The sequence below is a fragment of the Strix uralensis genome, chromosome 6 (assembly GCF_047716275.1).
Source record: "Strix uralensis isolate ZFMK-TIS-50842 chromosome 6, bStrUra1, whole genome shotgun sequence".
Taxonomy (NCBI): domain Eukaryota; kingdom Metazoa; phylum Chordata; class Aves; order Strigiformes; family Strigidae; genus Strix; species Strix uralensis.
Window position 1 is genome coordinate 35856846 of NC_133977.1, and position 19430 is coordinate 35876275.

Consider the following 19430-nt stretch of genomic DNA (forward strand, 5'->3'; position numbering starts at 1 on the left):
TTGCTCCCCAGCTACCTTCTAGCCAACGACAGACCTCTGATGTCCATGCCTCCTTTGCTCTTCTGCCACCCTCTACTACTGTTTCATCTTTCAACTATTTTTCTGTTATACCACTGGAAATCTGTTCCTATTTTCGAAGGTAGTAACTGTTAAAACCAATATCTCAATCTTCTTTTGCTTCTTCTGTATATTGTCTATGAAAAAAAAAAGTGTTAATGAATTATATTCCTCTTTATTTTGTCATCTTCTCTCTTATGCATCGCTGCTTTCCATTCTACCAAAATTCTTTCTTCCATCCCTTTATCCTGTGACTGTTTCATAGCACTTGCCTGCAGGCTGTCCATTGTACTTTCTCCTGCCACAGGCTGAAGCACAGGGCTCTGAGAACAGCAACAAAAGTTGCATTTTTCTTGGCAATGGAGGGATAACACCAGAGCTTGCTTTGGTGGCTTTAGGCTGAGCATAGCTCGAAGGCAAAATTGATGCCTCTGCCTGTTGCCACCTCAAGGATGTACACAGTTCAGAGACAAGTTATAGAAGAGCAACCAGAAAGATTAAGTGACTAGAGGAATCTGATTTATAAGGCAATATTAGGAATGCAATATATTTAGACTGGATGTGCAAATAGAGCAGAGGACATGATAACTCTCTTGAAATACTTGCTCAGTAAAGACCAATGATGATGAAGAATTACTGTGGAGAGAAGGGTATAGCTGAGAATAGTGTGTTGAAATTAAGAAAAATAAAATGTGGGCTGAATGCCATGATAAAGCTCCATGACACTAAATTCAGAATGCAGAAGAGAAAGGAGAATAAGAAGTGGCGAAAGACCCATCACTTAAGACAATTTCAAATTAGATGTGAAAAACTAGTAGAAAGTGTACTCTAGAGGACAATCCTTCACTGGCATGGTGATAGAGTGAATGTTCCCTTCCATCTCTAATTTCTGCGATTCAGTAGTGCTGTGATTAGGTGATAATTTCTTTTCCTTGTGCAGACCCAAGATGCTACTTAATATTTTAAGGGAGCTTTTAAAATAATCTGTAGTAGCACTGACAGTTGGCTTTATCAAAGAAATTGAAATACAGCATTATGAACCTTGGGTCTGTCAGGGAACACTGAAGGATTTAAAAAATAAAATAATAAAAAAAATTAAATGACAAAATACTACATGTGGCTTCCAGTCATTCTGAAGACTCATGTTAGTTCTAAAGAAATGGTCTAAGTTCTTTCTTTGTGAGCTCCAGTGAAGTTAACTGACTGCCCTTCATTCCATCACCAGAGGAGAAAAATGTCAAAAATACGTTAAATGGAAACTTGAGCCCATACAGTTGCTCTCTTTTGTGCACTGTTCAAAAGAAGCAAAGAAGAAAGTTGAACAGATTTTTTAGAAATGATCCTTTCTGACCTTTACAAAAGTACTGAATTTAATCCCTTTAGCCCAAAAGATCCTGCTGTTGAAAAGGATTAGGAAGAAAAAAAAAAAAAATTCCTGTGTGTTAGAATTGGTCAAGTTTTTGTGACCTAGCGCTTGCAGCACATTTGTTCAGTCTCCTTTCTTCAGAGGGTTTCATTTTGTGATAGCTTTTAGACTGATATCTGAAAATTGCAGGTCACTATTTTGTGTAAGCAATCTTTAAAGGTCTGGTGAAAAAAAAACCAAAAATAAAACCCCCCAAAACAAACCCGAAGCAAAAATCCTGACAGAATTCCCTCCACTGTCTGTTCCCATATTGGTCTGTGTGAACTTGATTTGTGGGAACATCTAGGCACGAATTAACAACACTTTTTTCCATTTTTCTTAAGCAATTAATGGCAAAAAGGCTAACAAGTTGCAGGTTTTGGCAATGGAAATACTTGTCCCTAGAAACCCAACGAAAAATAAAATCTTTTTACAAAAGGAGCAGACATCAGATGATAACAAACTGTTTTCATCAACAACTGTCAACAACCAAATGGAAATGCTGCAAGTGATCTAGTTCACGGTGCTCTGCTCAAATTAATATGTCTCACTTTCAGGGGGGCTAATTAGTGGGTCTAAGGGCTAACTCTACTATATTGCTTCTGCTTCCCAAACTTGATTATTGGAACAATCTCGGGCATCTGTGTGTCACATAGGCATACCCCCCCCAAAAAACCCATGCCAGTGTTTAAGACTAGTTGATAATCTCTCTCCTTTTCTATAAAAACTTTTTTTTTTTTTTTTCCCAAGCTGGGGGCTAGAGTCTGGAATTGCTTTAGATTTACACCAAGTGCAACTCTGAGGATAGGATCTAATGGTTAGATGTTATTGCAAGGATGCAAACTTATTTTGAGGTGTTTGTGAGGACACTGGAAGTTTTAGTGATGTAATTTTCACTGAGCACATCTGCGGGACAAATAGAATTGTCTTGGCACCTCTGAAGTCAGTAAGGGTTTTGCCATTAATTTCACTTTAGATTAATGTAACCCATAAGAAGTAACACATGTTCTTCTGGAGTTATTTCATTGTTTATCTGTGTTAGAAAGACAACACGGAGCGAAGTAAGGTAGAAAGAGGAGAAAGATGTGAGGGTAAATGAAAAAACGAGGGAAAATAAGTTATGTTTGTTTGCATGTCTATGGCAGCTGTGGAGATAGCACTGTGATTTAATAACCCTACAGTGTGCCATGTGTCGCTTCTCTATTGCACACTGATGTAATAATGCAACGGGAAGTTGAATTATTTGTAATGTCATATATTGTAAGAATGAGCTGCTCAGAAGTAAACAGCCGAAAAGTGTCTGGATAACAAATTGTGAGGCTAACAAAGAGGAAGGAAAAATAGTAAAAAGGAATTGCCACTGTCCTGTTGTCTCTGGTAAGCTGATATACGTTATTCTGAGCAAACCCACTGCAAAATGTGGTGTCTCCAGTAATGACAATGTACAGTACAATTGTGTCCCGTTATCTATAACAGTTTCCTATAAACCATAATGCTATCCTGCACTTCATGAAAATGAGCAATGGGGTAATGTTATGTTCTGAGATTGTTTTAAATAGGTTAGAAATTATTCTATTGAAGCTGCAAAGTGGCCCAAATTTGCATATGGATTTTACCTACTTTAAATGCAATTCAGGTTGCTAAAAATGCCCACAATCACCTTTATAATCTGTAATTCATTTCCTACTGGGTTATCACTAAATCTAGCCTGATCATATCTATTTCACAGTGACATCTACAGCTGCACAGCCACCTGCCTCTCTGCATGTTTGGATTTATCCATTCAAGGTGATGGCTGCAAATAAAAGAAGTTCAAGCATACATATCTCATGTAGCCATTTATGAGGGAACTGCAGCTTTTTAGAATCAAAATTTTTCAAGTGGCAGTTCCAGTCCAATTCATTGGATGAGATCAAGTTAGCTTCTCATTTCTTTTTGTCTCTTGTGGATTGTATTGCCACATGGTTTATACAAAAAACCCCAAACCACCACCCTCAAAACCAAATGCACCAACTTGAATTTAGAGCAACATGGATTTACAATGCTGTAAATGAAAAGGAGGTGACAAATACTGTAATGGGTAACTTTGCAGGCAGGAATTCCTGAGTCCACTCAGGAGCTTGGATGCTTATTGCCTTTGAGATGCAAAGTGGTTTAGGATGAAAACCTATCTAGGAATTCCAAAGAGGGAAGGGGTTTGACTGCAGGATATTTTGCTTTATATAATATGCTAAGTCTGTGTGTGTGGCAGGGGTTTTTGGTAGAGGGGGAGGGGACTACAGTGATGGGCCCTTGTGAGAAGCTGCTCGAAGCTCCCTTGGCTCCAAGTCAGACCCACCTCTGGCCAACGCTGACCCAATTAACAATGGTGGCTGCACCTCCACAATAACGTATTTAAGAAGGGAAACCTGGGAGGAGGAGGGGGAGTTGTGAGGAGGAGTTGCAAGAAGGACATCTGTGAGAACACTGATGTCCGTGGAAGAAAGGAGGAGGAAGCAGTGGGAGGTGTGCTGGAGCAGAGACCCACACCCCCCTGCAGCCTGTGGTGAGAGGGCAGGGCTGCCCACCCTGCCACCCATGGAGGTCCACGGTGGAGCAGATGCCCACCTGCAGCCTGTGGAGGACCCTGTGATGGAGCAAGTGGCTGGGCCCAGGGAAGGCTGGGACTCTGTGGAAAGAAGCAGCCCCTGCTGTTGCAGTTTGGTGGGGGGAGGACTGCTGCACACGGGAGGGACCAATGCTGGAGCAGGTCAGGAAGAGCTGAGGCCTGTGGGAAGGACTCATGTTGGAGAAGGTTCATGGAGGACTGTCTCCCATGAGAGGGACCCTGAGCTGGAGCAGGGGAAGAATGCAAGGAGTCCGTTCCCTCTCCTGCCCAGCTCCGAGGAGGAAGGAGCAGCAGGACTCACTGCAACCCCCATGCCCGCCCCCTGCACTGCCAGGGAGAAGGAGGTAAAGATATCGGGAGCAGAGCTGAACCTTGGAAAGAAGGGAGGGGTGGGGGGAGGTGTTTTTAAGATGTGGTAATACTTCTCACTGTTGCACTCTGTCTGTTAAGTGTTACTGTTGTAATCTCTGAATTAAATTTATGTTCTTTTTCTTCCCCTAATGAGGCTGTCTTTTGCTAGTGACCATAATGGGTGAGACACCCCTCCCTATCCTTATCTAGATTCCAGAGCCTTTTAAATTTTTTTCTCCTTACCAGCACTGGGGGGAAAGGGGGGAGTGGGCAGCTGTGTGGTGCTCAAACCATGACATTTAAAAAAGCCCTGAGGATCTAGGAAGTTTTTAGTCTCGAGAGATGAAGTGGCTGCCCATTGATGCTTCAGTGAGCAGCAGCAATGTGCCTTCCAAGCAGCTTTGGTATGCATGTGAGCGTGTGCAGGACCTCATACACACTATTACTAAAGGTCTCCAGGCTGGAAGCTGAGTGACATAACACCGTGCTTTATAATAGTTAACATTTAATAGTGGTAACGTACAGTAGGAATGGGAAGTTAAGTTGCTACCCTGCCCTGGGAGGTTCTGAATATTGGAAGAGTGCAGAAAACAGTGCCTGCAGGGTGCAGGTGTGTTATAGGAAGCAGTAATTATGCCCATGTGATGAAATCAGTTGTGCCTACTTCTGGGTTTACACTTTACAACTCCTGTAGTGATAGGTTCAAATGATGCTAATAACATGCCTGTCTAACTACTAATTTACACTGTTGCCTGTTTTTAGATACACAGTAGTTAATGTCTGCCTAAGATCATTTTACAGTGCATGATGTACTTAATATTCTCACAAATACCAACTCATCTTTTTGAAACTTCTTTGGGTCATTATTTTATCACAGACACAGTATACCAATGCCATATTTAAAAAAAAAAAAAAATTAGATTTATTCTTCTGTCTAGTCCTATTTGGCTAGTGAGAGGAAAAAAAGTGCATCCTGCCTATATATTTGTACCTGCTATTTGCCTGCTTGTTGTCTCATTTCTAGTATTTTTTTCTTCCAGTGGCTCTTACTCTTTTGGTTTTACTTTTAACCTAGTGAAACTCCTCTGGTGCTCTGTTTCCAGAAATATGATAAACAAAATCAGACACTAGTTCAATGTCAGAGTGCACCTGAAATCTAAGTAAAAATTCTAAATTTTTAAGGCTGCTTTCATTCATTTTGATAGAACTTCTCATCTCTAGCTTTTTATCTATCACTGAACATCAAATAGATATTTTAATTGGGTTGTCTACAATGAGATATGAGCAGATTGCTTCTTTATTACACTTCTGTATGTTGAGAAGCCTTTGTCATTAGCATCATTTCAAGGAATACTTATTCAAGAAAGTACTTTCCTGGATCATGATTCTATTATGTATTTGAATTTGATGCAATCTATTTGATGTGCATCATAATATTTGTGAGACTTCACCAGTCTCCCCCCCAGGCTGTTGTTAGGAAAGGTTGCCATCTTACTGTACTCATATTCAGTTTTATAAAGTTGTATTTACTTGTTTTTCATTAAATATTCCTTTGCATTGCTTAATTCATGCCTTCAACTTTTAAACCAAGATCCTCTGTGGACTGAAAACTGGGCTGTAATTTGCGTTTCTTGTTTTCCTTTGAACCAATGTCTGATTCATTGACAGAATTATACCTTTTACCTTTTGGTATTAATTTTTATCTCATTTTCTTGGCTTCCTCTTCATGCAAGAGTCACTTGTTTTTCTATAATTTATTAAGACAAAATGCTTAATTATAAATGAAATGGTTCTTTCTGTAATCAACACCATAAACACACAGAGATGTTAATCACATAGATACTAGGGGTTTGTATTTCACAATAGAGTAGGATACAAATTAGGAATTCGCTAGGTAATACCACCTAGATTTGTACCCAGGCACCACTGAAATGTGTTAAAAGTAACTGAGCAGAAGTGAGCCTATCCCCAGTATCCTGTCCTTGCAATCTATCTTGTAGAGGATAACAATTTCAAAGCATCTTACAGTTTTATGTTCCTTATTTCTTTTTGTAGCAGCTGAAGATCTTGCAAATAGAACGCCTTGATTATTGATGCATATGATATTTGAAGTTGAAGCAGAATGACTGAAAGAATACATTCTGAAACAACATGGGTTTTGCATGCCCTTGGTAGTCTGGTTTGTTATATGTTATATAGTTAAGCAGAGCCCTTGCCAGTATAATTTACATGACTGTATTTTCAGTGTAATGTATTTTCAGCTAAATCAAGATGTCTGTGTCTGCAGCTGATACCAGTTTTGTTCAGATACAAGATGTGGGATGAAGCAGGTTATTAAAAAAAGACAAAAACAAAACCAACCCACAAAAACCATGGCAAGCGGTAGAGAAGTAGGGAGAAAACAGTACAGCAAAAAGAAAACCTCCAGAGTGAGTAAGGAGACACTGAACTGTGATTTGGTGAAAGACTTAATAAGAAACATTGACCCTAGATAACGAGATAGAGGAATGGTTTGGGCTCTTAAGGGACTAAATCTAGCTGGAAATCAGGTTTATTGTTTTTAATAGGATGATCAAGATGAGAATTGGCTAAAAGGTGGTCACAGAAGTGTTGATGAATGGTAGAGAACACAAATTTTCAAGAATTGGTACTGATAAATGAGGAAATTGAGCAGTCTAGATAGATCTGTAGAAAATTCTCTGACAGGATTGAGTTGTTTCACTACCCTTGTTTTCATGCCAGCACTTCACTATAGTCACTTAAAACTTTAGAGCTGAGATAAACCAAAAACTTTAAGAGACCAGCAGCACAGGGATAAGCTGTGCTTGGCATCTGGGACTTGGGCAAAACTCAGCAAGATGCAGCAAATACATAGTACCGGTGAAGAATGCTTTGATAATGCGCTATTGTTGCATTTTTTACAAAACTCTAACATCTTCACCTTGTATTGCCTTTGTAAAGACAAAGAAACCCAGAATTGATGAACAAGTCTTCTTTCTCAAAGCATGCGAGATAAGGATGCATTAACTCTCTGATGCTGGTTGAAGCATGCTAAACCACTGAGAGCTTTGTGCAGCATTAGGAGCACTTGGTAGCACAGAGTGCTGTGACTAAGGTCCAGACCCTTGCCATTTCACTACCATTACTCGCCATTGATAGCATTCTTGGCAGTGACCAAGGAATGTGGTATGTAAACTCTGAAATTACATCTTTATGCATATATAGATACCTGGATACCCTTCTGCATGTATAGACTACAGTAGTTGCATAACTACAGGATATCGACATAACATCAAACACTTCTCTGTAAAGCTGGGCCCTTTATGACTCGTGTTCTTCCTTACATGTGTATATGTATGACTACATATATGAAAGGCTTGATTTTTTTTTTTGTTTGTTTTGAGTGCTTATTGATATGGTGGTGTCTTTCAGTGAGGCTATCTTTATGTAACCTGTCCTTGAAACTACAGCCTTCCTTTGACTTGTTTCAATTTTATTCATAGAATGGCTATAATTGAAGTGTTCATAAGGCTTTAAAGAGGCAACACAAAACTTTAGATCTGCTTAGGGCTTAACAATAAATTACCTCTGTGTCTGCCTGGCCCAATTGCCAGTACAGCAATAGAGCCTAATCTTCATTCTTTAAGACCGCTTGAAAATGTCTCCTTTCTGTATGCGATGTGGAACTTGGTTTTCTGGTTTTTTTTTTTTTTCTTTCTCCTTCCTTTTAAGCTGTCTAGTTCTTCAAGAGGAGTTTGAAATAAATGTCTATGCAATAACAGTTAATTGTGAGTTAGGTTGGAAATCCTGCTAACATTATTACTGGATGAAGCAAAAAGCCTGAGTTTTATAACAAAGAGACAAAAAGCAATAGGATATTAATAAAAATAGGGGGAAGATAATGTTCCTTAAAACCAAACCAAAACAAAGACCCACTTTCATGAAAAAGTGTTTAAAAGAGGTAGGTATGCATCTTCCTAACTTTTTCTAATTTCATTAATGAGGGAAGGTAATCTGCATACCTTTTCCTGTTGACGATCTTTGAGTAATAACTTGAAAGCTTTCAGAAAGTAGTGTTCATTCCTTTGTTAAAGAAATTTTTCATGTCCCTAAAAATACTTTCCCACCAGCAAGCAGGCAAAGTTGCAAGAAAAAAGCATTACAAGAGAAAAGACCATATGGAAAAAAGATGGAAGGGTGCCCTTGAGTATATTTTGAGTGTATTCCCTTTCCTCATTCAGAAACCATGAATAACAGAGATGTCGATAGAAGAATGAGGGTCTTTGTTATATGTTTGAACTGAGCATTATTCATATAAATCTAAAACCTTTAGAACTGTAGCTTTATTGTAAATGACTTTTCTGAAGATTTTTTTCATCCAACTAAGAGAAATAATGTTATGAGGATTTTAAGAAGCTTTTGTAATTAGGATAAATTGGGAGAAATGAATTAGGGGAGCAATCACATTTTTTTTTCTTTGTTAAAGGTAGTTTTCTTTACTTAAAATGACAGAAGATTATGGAAGGTAGAAAGCTAAAATAGCTGAGCTTAGTGATCTCACTTAGTAGCAGATATAACCAGAATATTGAGGTTATAGGAGAAAGGGACAAATTCAATGAAATAGCATATAAACTATTTTGGAAAATACCTGGAGCCCTGAGTTGATATGTACAAATATTGGTTTTAAATTTAATGATTTTTAGGGAAAAAATTATTAAATGTTGAAATTAAGGTGGGGGAAGTGTTTATGTTGTCAGTAAATAAAGAATAAATTTTAAAATTTAAGAATAAAGAATTGTTTAAAGTGGAAGACTGTAGACTTAAAGCAATATTTAGAAGGGAAGAAAAAAGCTTGTAAAATATTTTAAAAATTGCATTAACGTGTATCAGGGATAAATTGCACCGGTCATTCTTTGTCTCTCTCTTCTCTCAGTTGTACATTCATCCAACAGTGTCCTTCCCTCTGCCCCCGCAACGTCATGAGTCCTTACTTTACTGTGTTCCTTGTCTATATATATATATAGATTTGCTGCTTAAAGTGAGATATGACCCTTTCATATCAATAGATTGAATAATACGAGCACATATAAGAATTAATTGATGTCTGTCATAAATCAGTGGAACTTATGTGCATATAATTTACTTGTGAAAGGTTGGACTATATATGCCATAGAATAATAACTAAACTGATGATAAATAATGGAATGCACTGGGAAGTTGTACCATGGTTTAACTGTTACATCACTGATGCAAAACAACACTAAAAAAATATTAATTTTCAGGGATTCAAAGCTAAAGAGTTAAGTACATGTGTACTTTTTTGTTCAGCGATCCAAGTGTGATGTAACTTTGAAAATTATTATAAAAATAATTCTTTTATATCTGTTTTGACTAGTTTAGTATTGAATATGGTACTTTTGTGAAAAGGGGTAAGGAAGTTGGCATAGCTGGAAGTTGGGTAATGGGCTTGATGGACAAACAAACTCGTGTCCAGGTCATGAAGGCCATTCGAGTCTATTAAGGACCCAAATTTTTCTTTGTGAGTATTTCTTTCTACAGCACTCAGTGTTACACAATACCTGTGGTTTTTTTTGCTTATGAAGACCCACATGTGTGTTTCTGGGAGTTTTGGTAGCTCTCGCTCTGAGCAGGAAGCTGGGAGCACTGAAGTGGTCTCGCACCATGCAGATTACATCCACACATGCAGTTCTGCATAGCCTTGTCTCTTCCAGACAAGCAATCATTTGCTGAAGGAAACCAAAGGCTTAATATGCTGCATTTTGGAGAGGAAGGGGACCCAGAAATGTACACACTTTTACAAATCAAGATTTGTCTAACCTGAACTCCTCCTACATCCTTGTGTTATAATTTCCTATGCATTTCTGAAGACCTAAAACTATTTGGGAGGAAGCCTTGTGTGTGAGGATTTTGTGGGAATGAAGGTGGGGTAGCTCAGGCTTGAGTGCCAAAAGGTTGTTAATGACAATGTAATATTCACTTTCAAATGTCACTTTGTGCAAGACTCCCCATCCTGTGAGGAGCTGCCTTGTGGTTCACCAGGGCCTATTCCAGACAGAGATCATGTGAGGAACAGAGCCCGAGGGGGAGAATTATATATCTTTATAATGAGCTCCTTGACTACCCTTCGGTTACAAACCACCTCTCTGATATGGTCCTCACAAAGAAGATTAAAACCCTTTCATTGCCTTTCTTAGTAGAGGACCAATTTCTATTGTCTCTGGAGCACATTCGAGTGTTATTGAACTTGGTTTTGTTACAGAGCTAAAAGCTGACTTGAAAGAATAGTCACCATGAGGAAAATGGAATAGCAATGCCAGATGTAATGTAGTATTGATAAAAAGCCTTGACTTGGCTCACAGCACACATTTTCCTAGGTTTGTTTCGGTGGCATTATTCTCACTCAGTGTAGGCTCCACAGCTCACTTTTTTCCTATTTATTTATTTATTTATTTTTCCCCTGGGTTCACCAGAGTTGGATTTATCAAGAGGCACTTTGGGTTATAGCATAAGATATCTTAATGTCCTCCTACCTTAAATGAGGTCTTTTACGCTCTCACTGCCGTTTGTTATTGAGATTGCTTTTTTCTTTTTACTTGAAACTTTTTTTTGGAGAAGCTATTTAACTTTCACTCTCTAGTCCTTTCTATTTGGATCACTTTTCCTTCTCTGCTGAACTTTCTCTTTACCTTGTATTATCATTAAGTATTCCATTCTCTGGTCACTTTTCTCATTTGTAGCCTACTGCTTCATTTTATTATTTTCTTTCAGCCTCCTGTTCATGTTGAGTAATGTGTTTTTTCTCTACCTCTTAACAAAACAGAGAAATATAAGAACAGGATGCATGAGACTTCCTTTTTCTTTTTACATGAAAATGAAATCCGCAGCTCAACTGGCTCCATCTATCTCTGATTTCTTCTTCATTATCAAAGTGCAGTGGCAAGTAATACTTCAAATATGATAGTTGGCCTCTGGAGACCAAGAGCATGGTGCAAGTCATGTTTCTTATATTAGCACCAGTCCCCTTAATCCCTTGCTTATATCAACCTTTTAAAGGAAATTAATTTCATATGATTATGCTAATATTTTCTTAATGAATTAGAAAAGAAACCTGTGCAGAACATTAATGAATCATTTTAACCATCCCTGCTGTGAGATTTCAAGATCATTCTTTCTGTAAAAGTATATGAATATTAATATGCACCCTGGTAATTGGTATAAAGTTAATTACTGTAATTCTACTATAGTAAAAAAAAATAAATCTATGTAATGGAGTAATAGCTAGTTATTAAGATGGAAGTAATTTAAGTTAAAATATTGACCTATACATATGAAGTGAGGTAAGAAACAATTTTGATGTAATGACCAGATATTTTAAAGACATATAATTTGGTTATTAATTTCATTCTGTTCATGTAAATAAATATTTTATATAATTTAGTTGTTGCTTTACTTCAGTGGGTTTTGCCTCAGATTTGAAATCAGCAGGAGTGGGATCTATCTCCTCTAATGTCTAGGGGAATAATATGTGTACACATGACAGAACCTGACTGTGGAAATTAGAACTAGCAAATTAATCAATACTATAAAATTTTAATACAAGTTTCTGTGTTATTATCTGGCACTTGATAGGATAACTTACCTAACTTTTTCTGAAACAATGAGTAGTCAAAGCATTCTAATGACACTGAAGTAGATGCTGTCTTAGCACTCACAGAAATCTTTGATAGTTGCTTTTTCTGTGCTACCGAGAACAATGATGACTTTTCCTCTCAGTGAAATAGCAGTGCCAAGCAGTCATTTCTGTCTGTCATACTTCAGAAATTCACTGTCCTTTCCCTGTATGGGAAGGGGAGGTACTATTAGCATGGCCAAACCCTGATGCCCAAATTCTGTCAGAAGCTCCAGGGCAGAGCTATGAAACCCCACTCACATGGCTGGGTACTGTACCCGCTTTTCATTCCCATGTGTTTCAGATGTGTCTTCGCTGCCCACATCCTTCAAGTTTTTTCATGCCATTTACCACATAAGAAAAATGGTATTTTAAAGGAATGTTTATATTAGAGATGGGAGGAAATGTCAAATGTTTCTGTAACTGGTGTTAGAACCCTTAACCGTTGTTCAAATGGTTGTGCTTAAGTGTATTATTACTTGACACAAACTTTGTGTATCTCACAAAAAACGTGATCCTTACAATGATATAACTCTACAGTCTTTTTGTCTTACTTAGAGCTAAAAGTTAGTAACATAGTTCTAGTGAAACAGGAGTAATATGCAGCCATACACACATACAGAAATTTTTATCTACAAAATTGTTATCCAGCCTTGTAAGATGCTTTTTTTTCCCTCTTCTCCCAGTGTTTATTGTGTTGCTGTCTAACCTAATATTGGTGCAGATCTTCAGTGGGAATTTTTGTCTTGAGAATGCATTAAGACATGTAATTATTAACCAGTCCAAATCGATTAAGATGCTTCCTTTTCATCTAAAGGCTGTGTATTATCTACTCCCACTATTGCAACACTTAGCTTTCTTTTACTGCAGGCTTTTTAGTCATGCCAAGACTACCATTTTCACATTACCATATAGACTATAATTGAAAAGGAATAATCCTTTATTAATTTTCTCTTAGAGAAAAATCAACACATAAGAAAATCAACACATAAGAATATGAATACCAATAGGGAAATAAAAGCTTTTTAAAAACTGTATTCAGCATACTGAGTACAAATTGGAATAATACTCCCTGAGCAATCTAATACTGAATTGCCAGGTAGTAATAAAATGGTAGCTTAAGTGATTTAAAAATGTCATTAAGACTTTTTTTTCCTATATAGTTAGCACAGAAATGAAGTAGATAAATGTTATTTTCCTTCATACAAAGGAAACAAATAACTAGCTGACTGCTGGAAATCTTAGTTCATGGAAATGGCTTTTTTTCCCTCTTGTGCTTGTATGCTGCCTTCTAATACTGCACTATTTGTAGTGTGTGTGTATGTTTTCTTTTTGATTATCTTGTGTAAGGGTTTTAGATCCGATTAATATGAAAGCAGGAGAAAACATGATGTATTTAGGAGAGTTACCTTGGAAGTGATGGTCAAGTCAAAGGTGTGTCCTGGCTCATTAGGGTAATGTCAGGACCTCACCACTCTCAGAAGTCAGCGAAAAGCAATGTGGTTATGGTTTTGATTTCCTGGCCTGAATAACCAGGTATTAATTCTGTGTGTGTCATCGTGAAAGGGCAGACATTGGTCCAAATCTGGGGGGGAAATTCAAATTCACACCTCTGTTTTCACAGAACCCTACTGTAGACAGAGTAAAACCATATGTTTGGGTTAATGCCTAAACTATAGTAACACTATTCAACTTAGAATTAGGTATACTGCATTTACATCTTCTGAGGAGGACCACTAAACATCAGCTCTATTGTGTAAGCCTGATGTTTTGTATAAACAATGCAGGCCTTGCTCACAGCTATGCCCTTGAAGAGGAGCTAAAAGACTGGTAGAGGGGGGAACATCCTGTCCCAGAAGGTGCCAGAGGCTGGATGATTGCCCAAGAAGCAAAAACTGGGGGAAAGGTAAAGGTGACAGGGGGAGGTCGTGACCGCTGACTCAATTCAAGACCAAAAAGACTTGTCCCCCAATGTCTGTAAGGAGCAAGTGTGTTAATTTACATAGCAAGCGAGTCTAATTTGAATGCAACTAACCAATAGCAGATAGAGTGGTAGTTACAGACCAATGAGTGTGAATTTAGATAAGTTTTTACTAATCATGTAGCAAGATAAATAGCCTGTAGTTCCTTTGTGTGGTGTGCTAGCTTTGTGGAATTACCACAGAGCACCCATCTCTGTGCAGACATGAAATAAAAGAAATACCTTGACCCTGTGTGTATTGGCTTGCATACCAGGTGAAAAAACACTTCTTTTGGGATAACACTACTTTAATGTGCCCTAATAACTTTGCTTGGGAAGGAAGGAGCTGAGGGTCCTAGGCCCTCATTAGAAGTGAATTGCTGGCGTTTACCATGGCCCAAAGCAATTTTCTACATTCAGTCTTATTGTATTTCCACACAGTGCTTTGGGGAACACACAGCCCCCGTCTAATAACATGATTGGGTTACGGCTGCAGTGTGGGTGTCCCCTGCATTTTCCTCCTAGTAATCCTGGGCTCTGCAGGGAGATGGTTTCATTGATCTGGATTTCACAGCAGAAGGGTTGACACAGTCCTGTGAACTCACCCCTCTTGCTGATTTCAAGGAGAATGTAGTGTCTTCAGCATTTAATACTCACTTGAATTGACTTCTTTTGGAAAAATGACACTTATAAAAAATGAATTTTCTCCCTTCCCAGCCTGTGTTTTGAATAACTTCAAGTATCAGAAAGGAAAGGTAAATATGTGGACCACAATCTCAAAATGAAAGGTAACAGAAATGAAATTTTTGGATGCTTTTTAGTCAAATACTTCTGGTTTCCATTTAAGGGGGAGAAAACCAAAAAAAAACCAAAAATCTTGGTTTAAAAAAAGACATTTTTTCAAAGTTTTAGTTGAAATTACTCTTCATCGAAGTTTCCATTTGGCTTTCCTGATATGTATATGCAAAACCTTAAAAGCTTCAGAACATGATCTCCCTTTGTGTTGTGACCCTGCTCATATTGTTCAACAACTTCAGCTATTTTCCAGGCAAGCTGTGCAACCTTCTGCAGTTCTGTTAGGGCAACTACCAGTTAGAATAGAGCCTCTGATAAGTTCTGTTTTCCATGCCATGATCTTTGTTTTCCTTTGTACAGGATTTCTGGCTCTTCAAAACAAAATAAGCGCATCCCATGACAGATATTGCTCTTTTGTGGTAGAAGCAACAAAGTAAATGTTTTTCATGTGTGTCTGTATCAACAGATTTATAGATGAATAAATTTCACAGCCAGACTGTGATCATCCCAACTTCATGTAGCACATAATGCCAAGCAATGACTATTGTACCAGCTTGCACAGCCTCATTCCTGGATAAGAGGTTACCTCTATGAAAGTAATCCACTGATGAATTAAATATTTCAGAAGGTGGAGAACCTACTATATCTCTTGGAAATATTTTTCTATAACTGCTCCAGTGATTTAAAATCCATACTTTATTTTCAGTCTGGATTCCAACTTCTAATAATCTTTTCTTGTTATGCTCTCTCTGAAGATAAGAAATATGCTGGAAATTTTTCTTGCTCTATCAGCTAATGGGGTCTAACTTGTTCATCCTTTACATGTCCTCTTTGGTAAGCTCTTCTCGTGCTCCACTTAGAAGTGAAACACTAGATTTCTGTCTAGTCTAGCTTCCTATGGATGGGGCTTTGAGCAACCTGATCTAGTGGAAGCTGTCCCTGCTTATGGGAAGGGGATTGGAACTAGATGAATTTTTAAGGTCCCTTCCAACACAAACCCATTCTATGATCTATGGCACCAACACATATAAATTCATTCCTTGCCTATGTATTTGTCCATTTCCACATCGTGATGAGCTGCTGGTTACGAGGCTGTTGAATAACTTCAACCACAATATAACTATTCTGATTTTGGCCAACTCAGTAGTTGGTGGTTTTTTTTTTTTTTGTCTTCGTGCTGTGAAATTGTTGTCATTTCCCCATGTTTCTGACATTTACACTGTCCAGCAATGCAGTTTGAAATTTGTGATGATAAGCTGTAAAATCTAGGCATTTTTTAAATGCTACTATCTATTCTTTTTTTTTTTTTTTTTCAATAGTTTCGGAAGACAACCAGGCTTATTTGATCACCAGCTCTGTCCTTCCTCCTGACTGTAACCATTGAACACTCATCCATTTCTGACACATTCTTAAAGACAGGTAAGTTCCCACAAGTCTTGGCAATTCAGTGCAGAGTTTGAAAGGACTGCTCCCCACAACAAGGCTGGGTTTGCGGTCTGGTTCTGCCTGTGCACAACGATGGCTCTCACACAGCCTGAGCCAGCTTTGCCCTTGCCCTGTTAGCAGATGGGGTCTGTTGGTGAAATCAGAGGATGCTGCGTGGGGAGAAAGTGTGTCAGGGGACATGTGGGCTGGGGAGGGGGAAATGGGGTACTGCTGTGGTGGGGGGAGAGCGTGGAGACTGGTGTTGTGGAGTTGTGTAGAAATGAGTGGGAAACTGGATTTAATTTATTCTGCTGGTATCAGATGTTATCAGTCGTAATGTAGAGGTATTGGTCTATGAAGGAGCCTCATTGTATTGATTATTAAATCTAATTCTCCATCTTCATTGTCCTTGTACAATTTGAAAAATTATTCAAGACTAGGTTCTATTTTTATGGGCTCCCCAGACTACATACAGTCATGCGCAAGAAATGCTTCCAGACATCAGTGGCTTTAAAAGTATTTAAATGGAAGGAAAAATTATCTTTCTTCTCTGTTATATCTCCTCTGAACTGCAAAAATTCAGTGGGACTAATTCTGAGTTAGCCTTACTTTTCTTTCCCTTGCATTCCTTCTCTAGCTCTTTCAGATAAATTAAAAAATAGTCTGGCATACGTCTGCTATAACAGATCAGGATCCTGATAGTTCAGTCTCCCACCACAACTGAAATGTTGCAGGAGAAGGCTGTGTAGTTGTCTTCTGAGGATTCATCTTTTATTCCCAAAAAACATGGTCTGTTAATGATGTTTGAAATTCAGAGAAGCTATTGGAGGGATGTCCATAGTGGTCTTTGTAATGCTGAGGTCTAGGCTGTTCCCATGGGCCAGATGAAGAAGGTTTTTATGAAACAGATCGTGTGACTTCAATGGAGTTTAAAAATACTTAGGAAATGTATAAACGAATTATTTCAGGAACTGTTGGTCTAATTAAAATATCAAGATTTGAGTATAACTAGGCTGCTTCTGCCTGAGATACCCTGCATTTGCATGAAACTTAATGGTGGTGACTTCTTGGTGATTCTGTGGGTCTTTGAAGAAACCTAGATAAGATTAGATTGGAAGAACACAAAGGCAGCTTGAAGACACTGCAGCTTGTGCCTCTTTGTGAATGAGAAGTGGGTTTTTTTCTAAGGAAAAAGAACTTCAGCTTTTGTCACAGGATATAGCAGTTATATCTTATTTTCAGATATGTGATTTCTTCATTTTGGCAGGAAGAGCTGCTTGGATTCTTAATATTTTAGCTGTTACTTGAGTGTTATGAAGACATTTTACGAAAAGCTTAGCTTTTAAGAAGAGCAAATCACTGAAAACAACATGCTTTTTACAATTTAATTACAAAAATCACTGATTTTAAGGCATGTGACAGAAATAAAATTTCCTGATTTTAGCAAACAATAATATGTCAGCTGAGAAAAACCAAATTGACTTGGCTTTGGGAACTGGAAAGTGGATTAAAACCTTTCTGAAGATTTTTAAGGAAAAGAAATGAAGTATCTGTTTAACATATTCATTAATCATCCAGGAGGAAGAAAAGACATTTAATGACATGAATTACATATTAATCACATACTTGTTTAGGTGTTGAAAACAAAGGTGAGAGGTAGCACAGCATAGAAACAGCAAATATGCATTTGAACTTTAAATTGACTTTGCTTTGGCTGCAGTCCCATAATTCTGGGACCTGCTTTCTGTGATAGTATGGAAACGTTGCAATATGAAGATTAGCAGAAATACAGTATTAACCTTAAATACTGCAATATGCTCTGAAATGGAAAGAGAATTCCTGTTCTGAACTGTCGATTTTAATTTTGATGTTCAAGTACATAATTCAGAATTTATTTTCATGGCTAGATGCATAGTTTTCAAGTTAGATGATGTTGAGTCTACCATACATAAGAGACCCCATAAAAGAAGTGGTGTAATATAACTTTTAAAACTAATCAGCAGAGCAGAGAATGTACAACAACTTCAGTGAAATATTTGCAAGCAGCTTACAAATCCGATTAATTACTCTTATAAAAAATTGTCAATATCTTTGAATAATAAATCTGTTGGAGGCTTCTGCAATTTGTTCACAGGCAATTTGTGAACACAAAAAGAGCTGAAATCCCATTGGTGCAGTTTTGATTATAAATGGCTCATTCAATTCTGGTGTAGACAAATAAATAACAGGATACACAAAAATGTTTTAAAATACATGCAATAAATAATGCAAAGATTCAGTGAAGAGAAACTCATGCCAAGTTTTGGAACAAGGTGCACAGTAACTGAAATGAGGCCGCATGGAGCCCACAACAGCCGACATCAGTTTTCTCACCTGGGACAAGTCCTCACTAACATGACCAGGCAGAAAATGCTTGGGATGGTTTTTGAATTCAGAGTGTCATCTCCATCTCTTTTTGAAGAACAAGCCATGCACTAAATGAAACAAATGTTAGCAAAAACATCATCTCTGGATATAGAGCCTCCTCTTTGCAGGAAATAAAAAATATAGAGCACAAAACTATGTGAAAATTTATTTTGCGTGTAAACTGTGATTTATCTTGAAATTGGACAGGTGAGTTTTGGTGGTTGTCAGAGTAATTCTCCTATTGGCCTTAAACTGTTTGTTGTATCTAACATATCAAAGCCACATCTTGTTAGGTCATCCGCCTGTGATCCATATAGTTACCCTGAATTGTCACTTTGCCTGGTTTAGACATGTCTGCTCTCAAGCTGTGACAGACATTTTAAAAAAAAACCCAAACAAACCCCCAAACAAAAAAACCCAAACCAAAACCTCAATGGTGAGTGTAAATCTTGAAGGGGAAAAAAAAATAAATCTCAGACTCTCAAAAGAAAGGGAGGCAGACAGAGCCAGGAAGAGTGGTAATAGGAACCATGGTGAAGATAAGTAATCAACTGAGACAAATATTGTTGCAGTCTGTCATCTCATACAGTGATAGTTATGATTAGTATTTTGGATACTCCTGAGCACAGAGAATAAAATCAGACATAGGAATCTTTCCTGTCATGGACAGATGCTTTTCTTATGCTGAATTGACCCTTTGGTTACATAAGCACAAAATGTTCCCTATTTAATA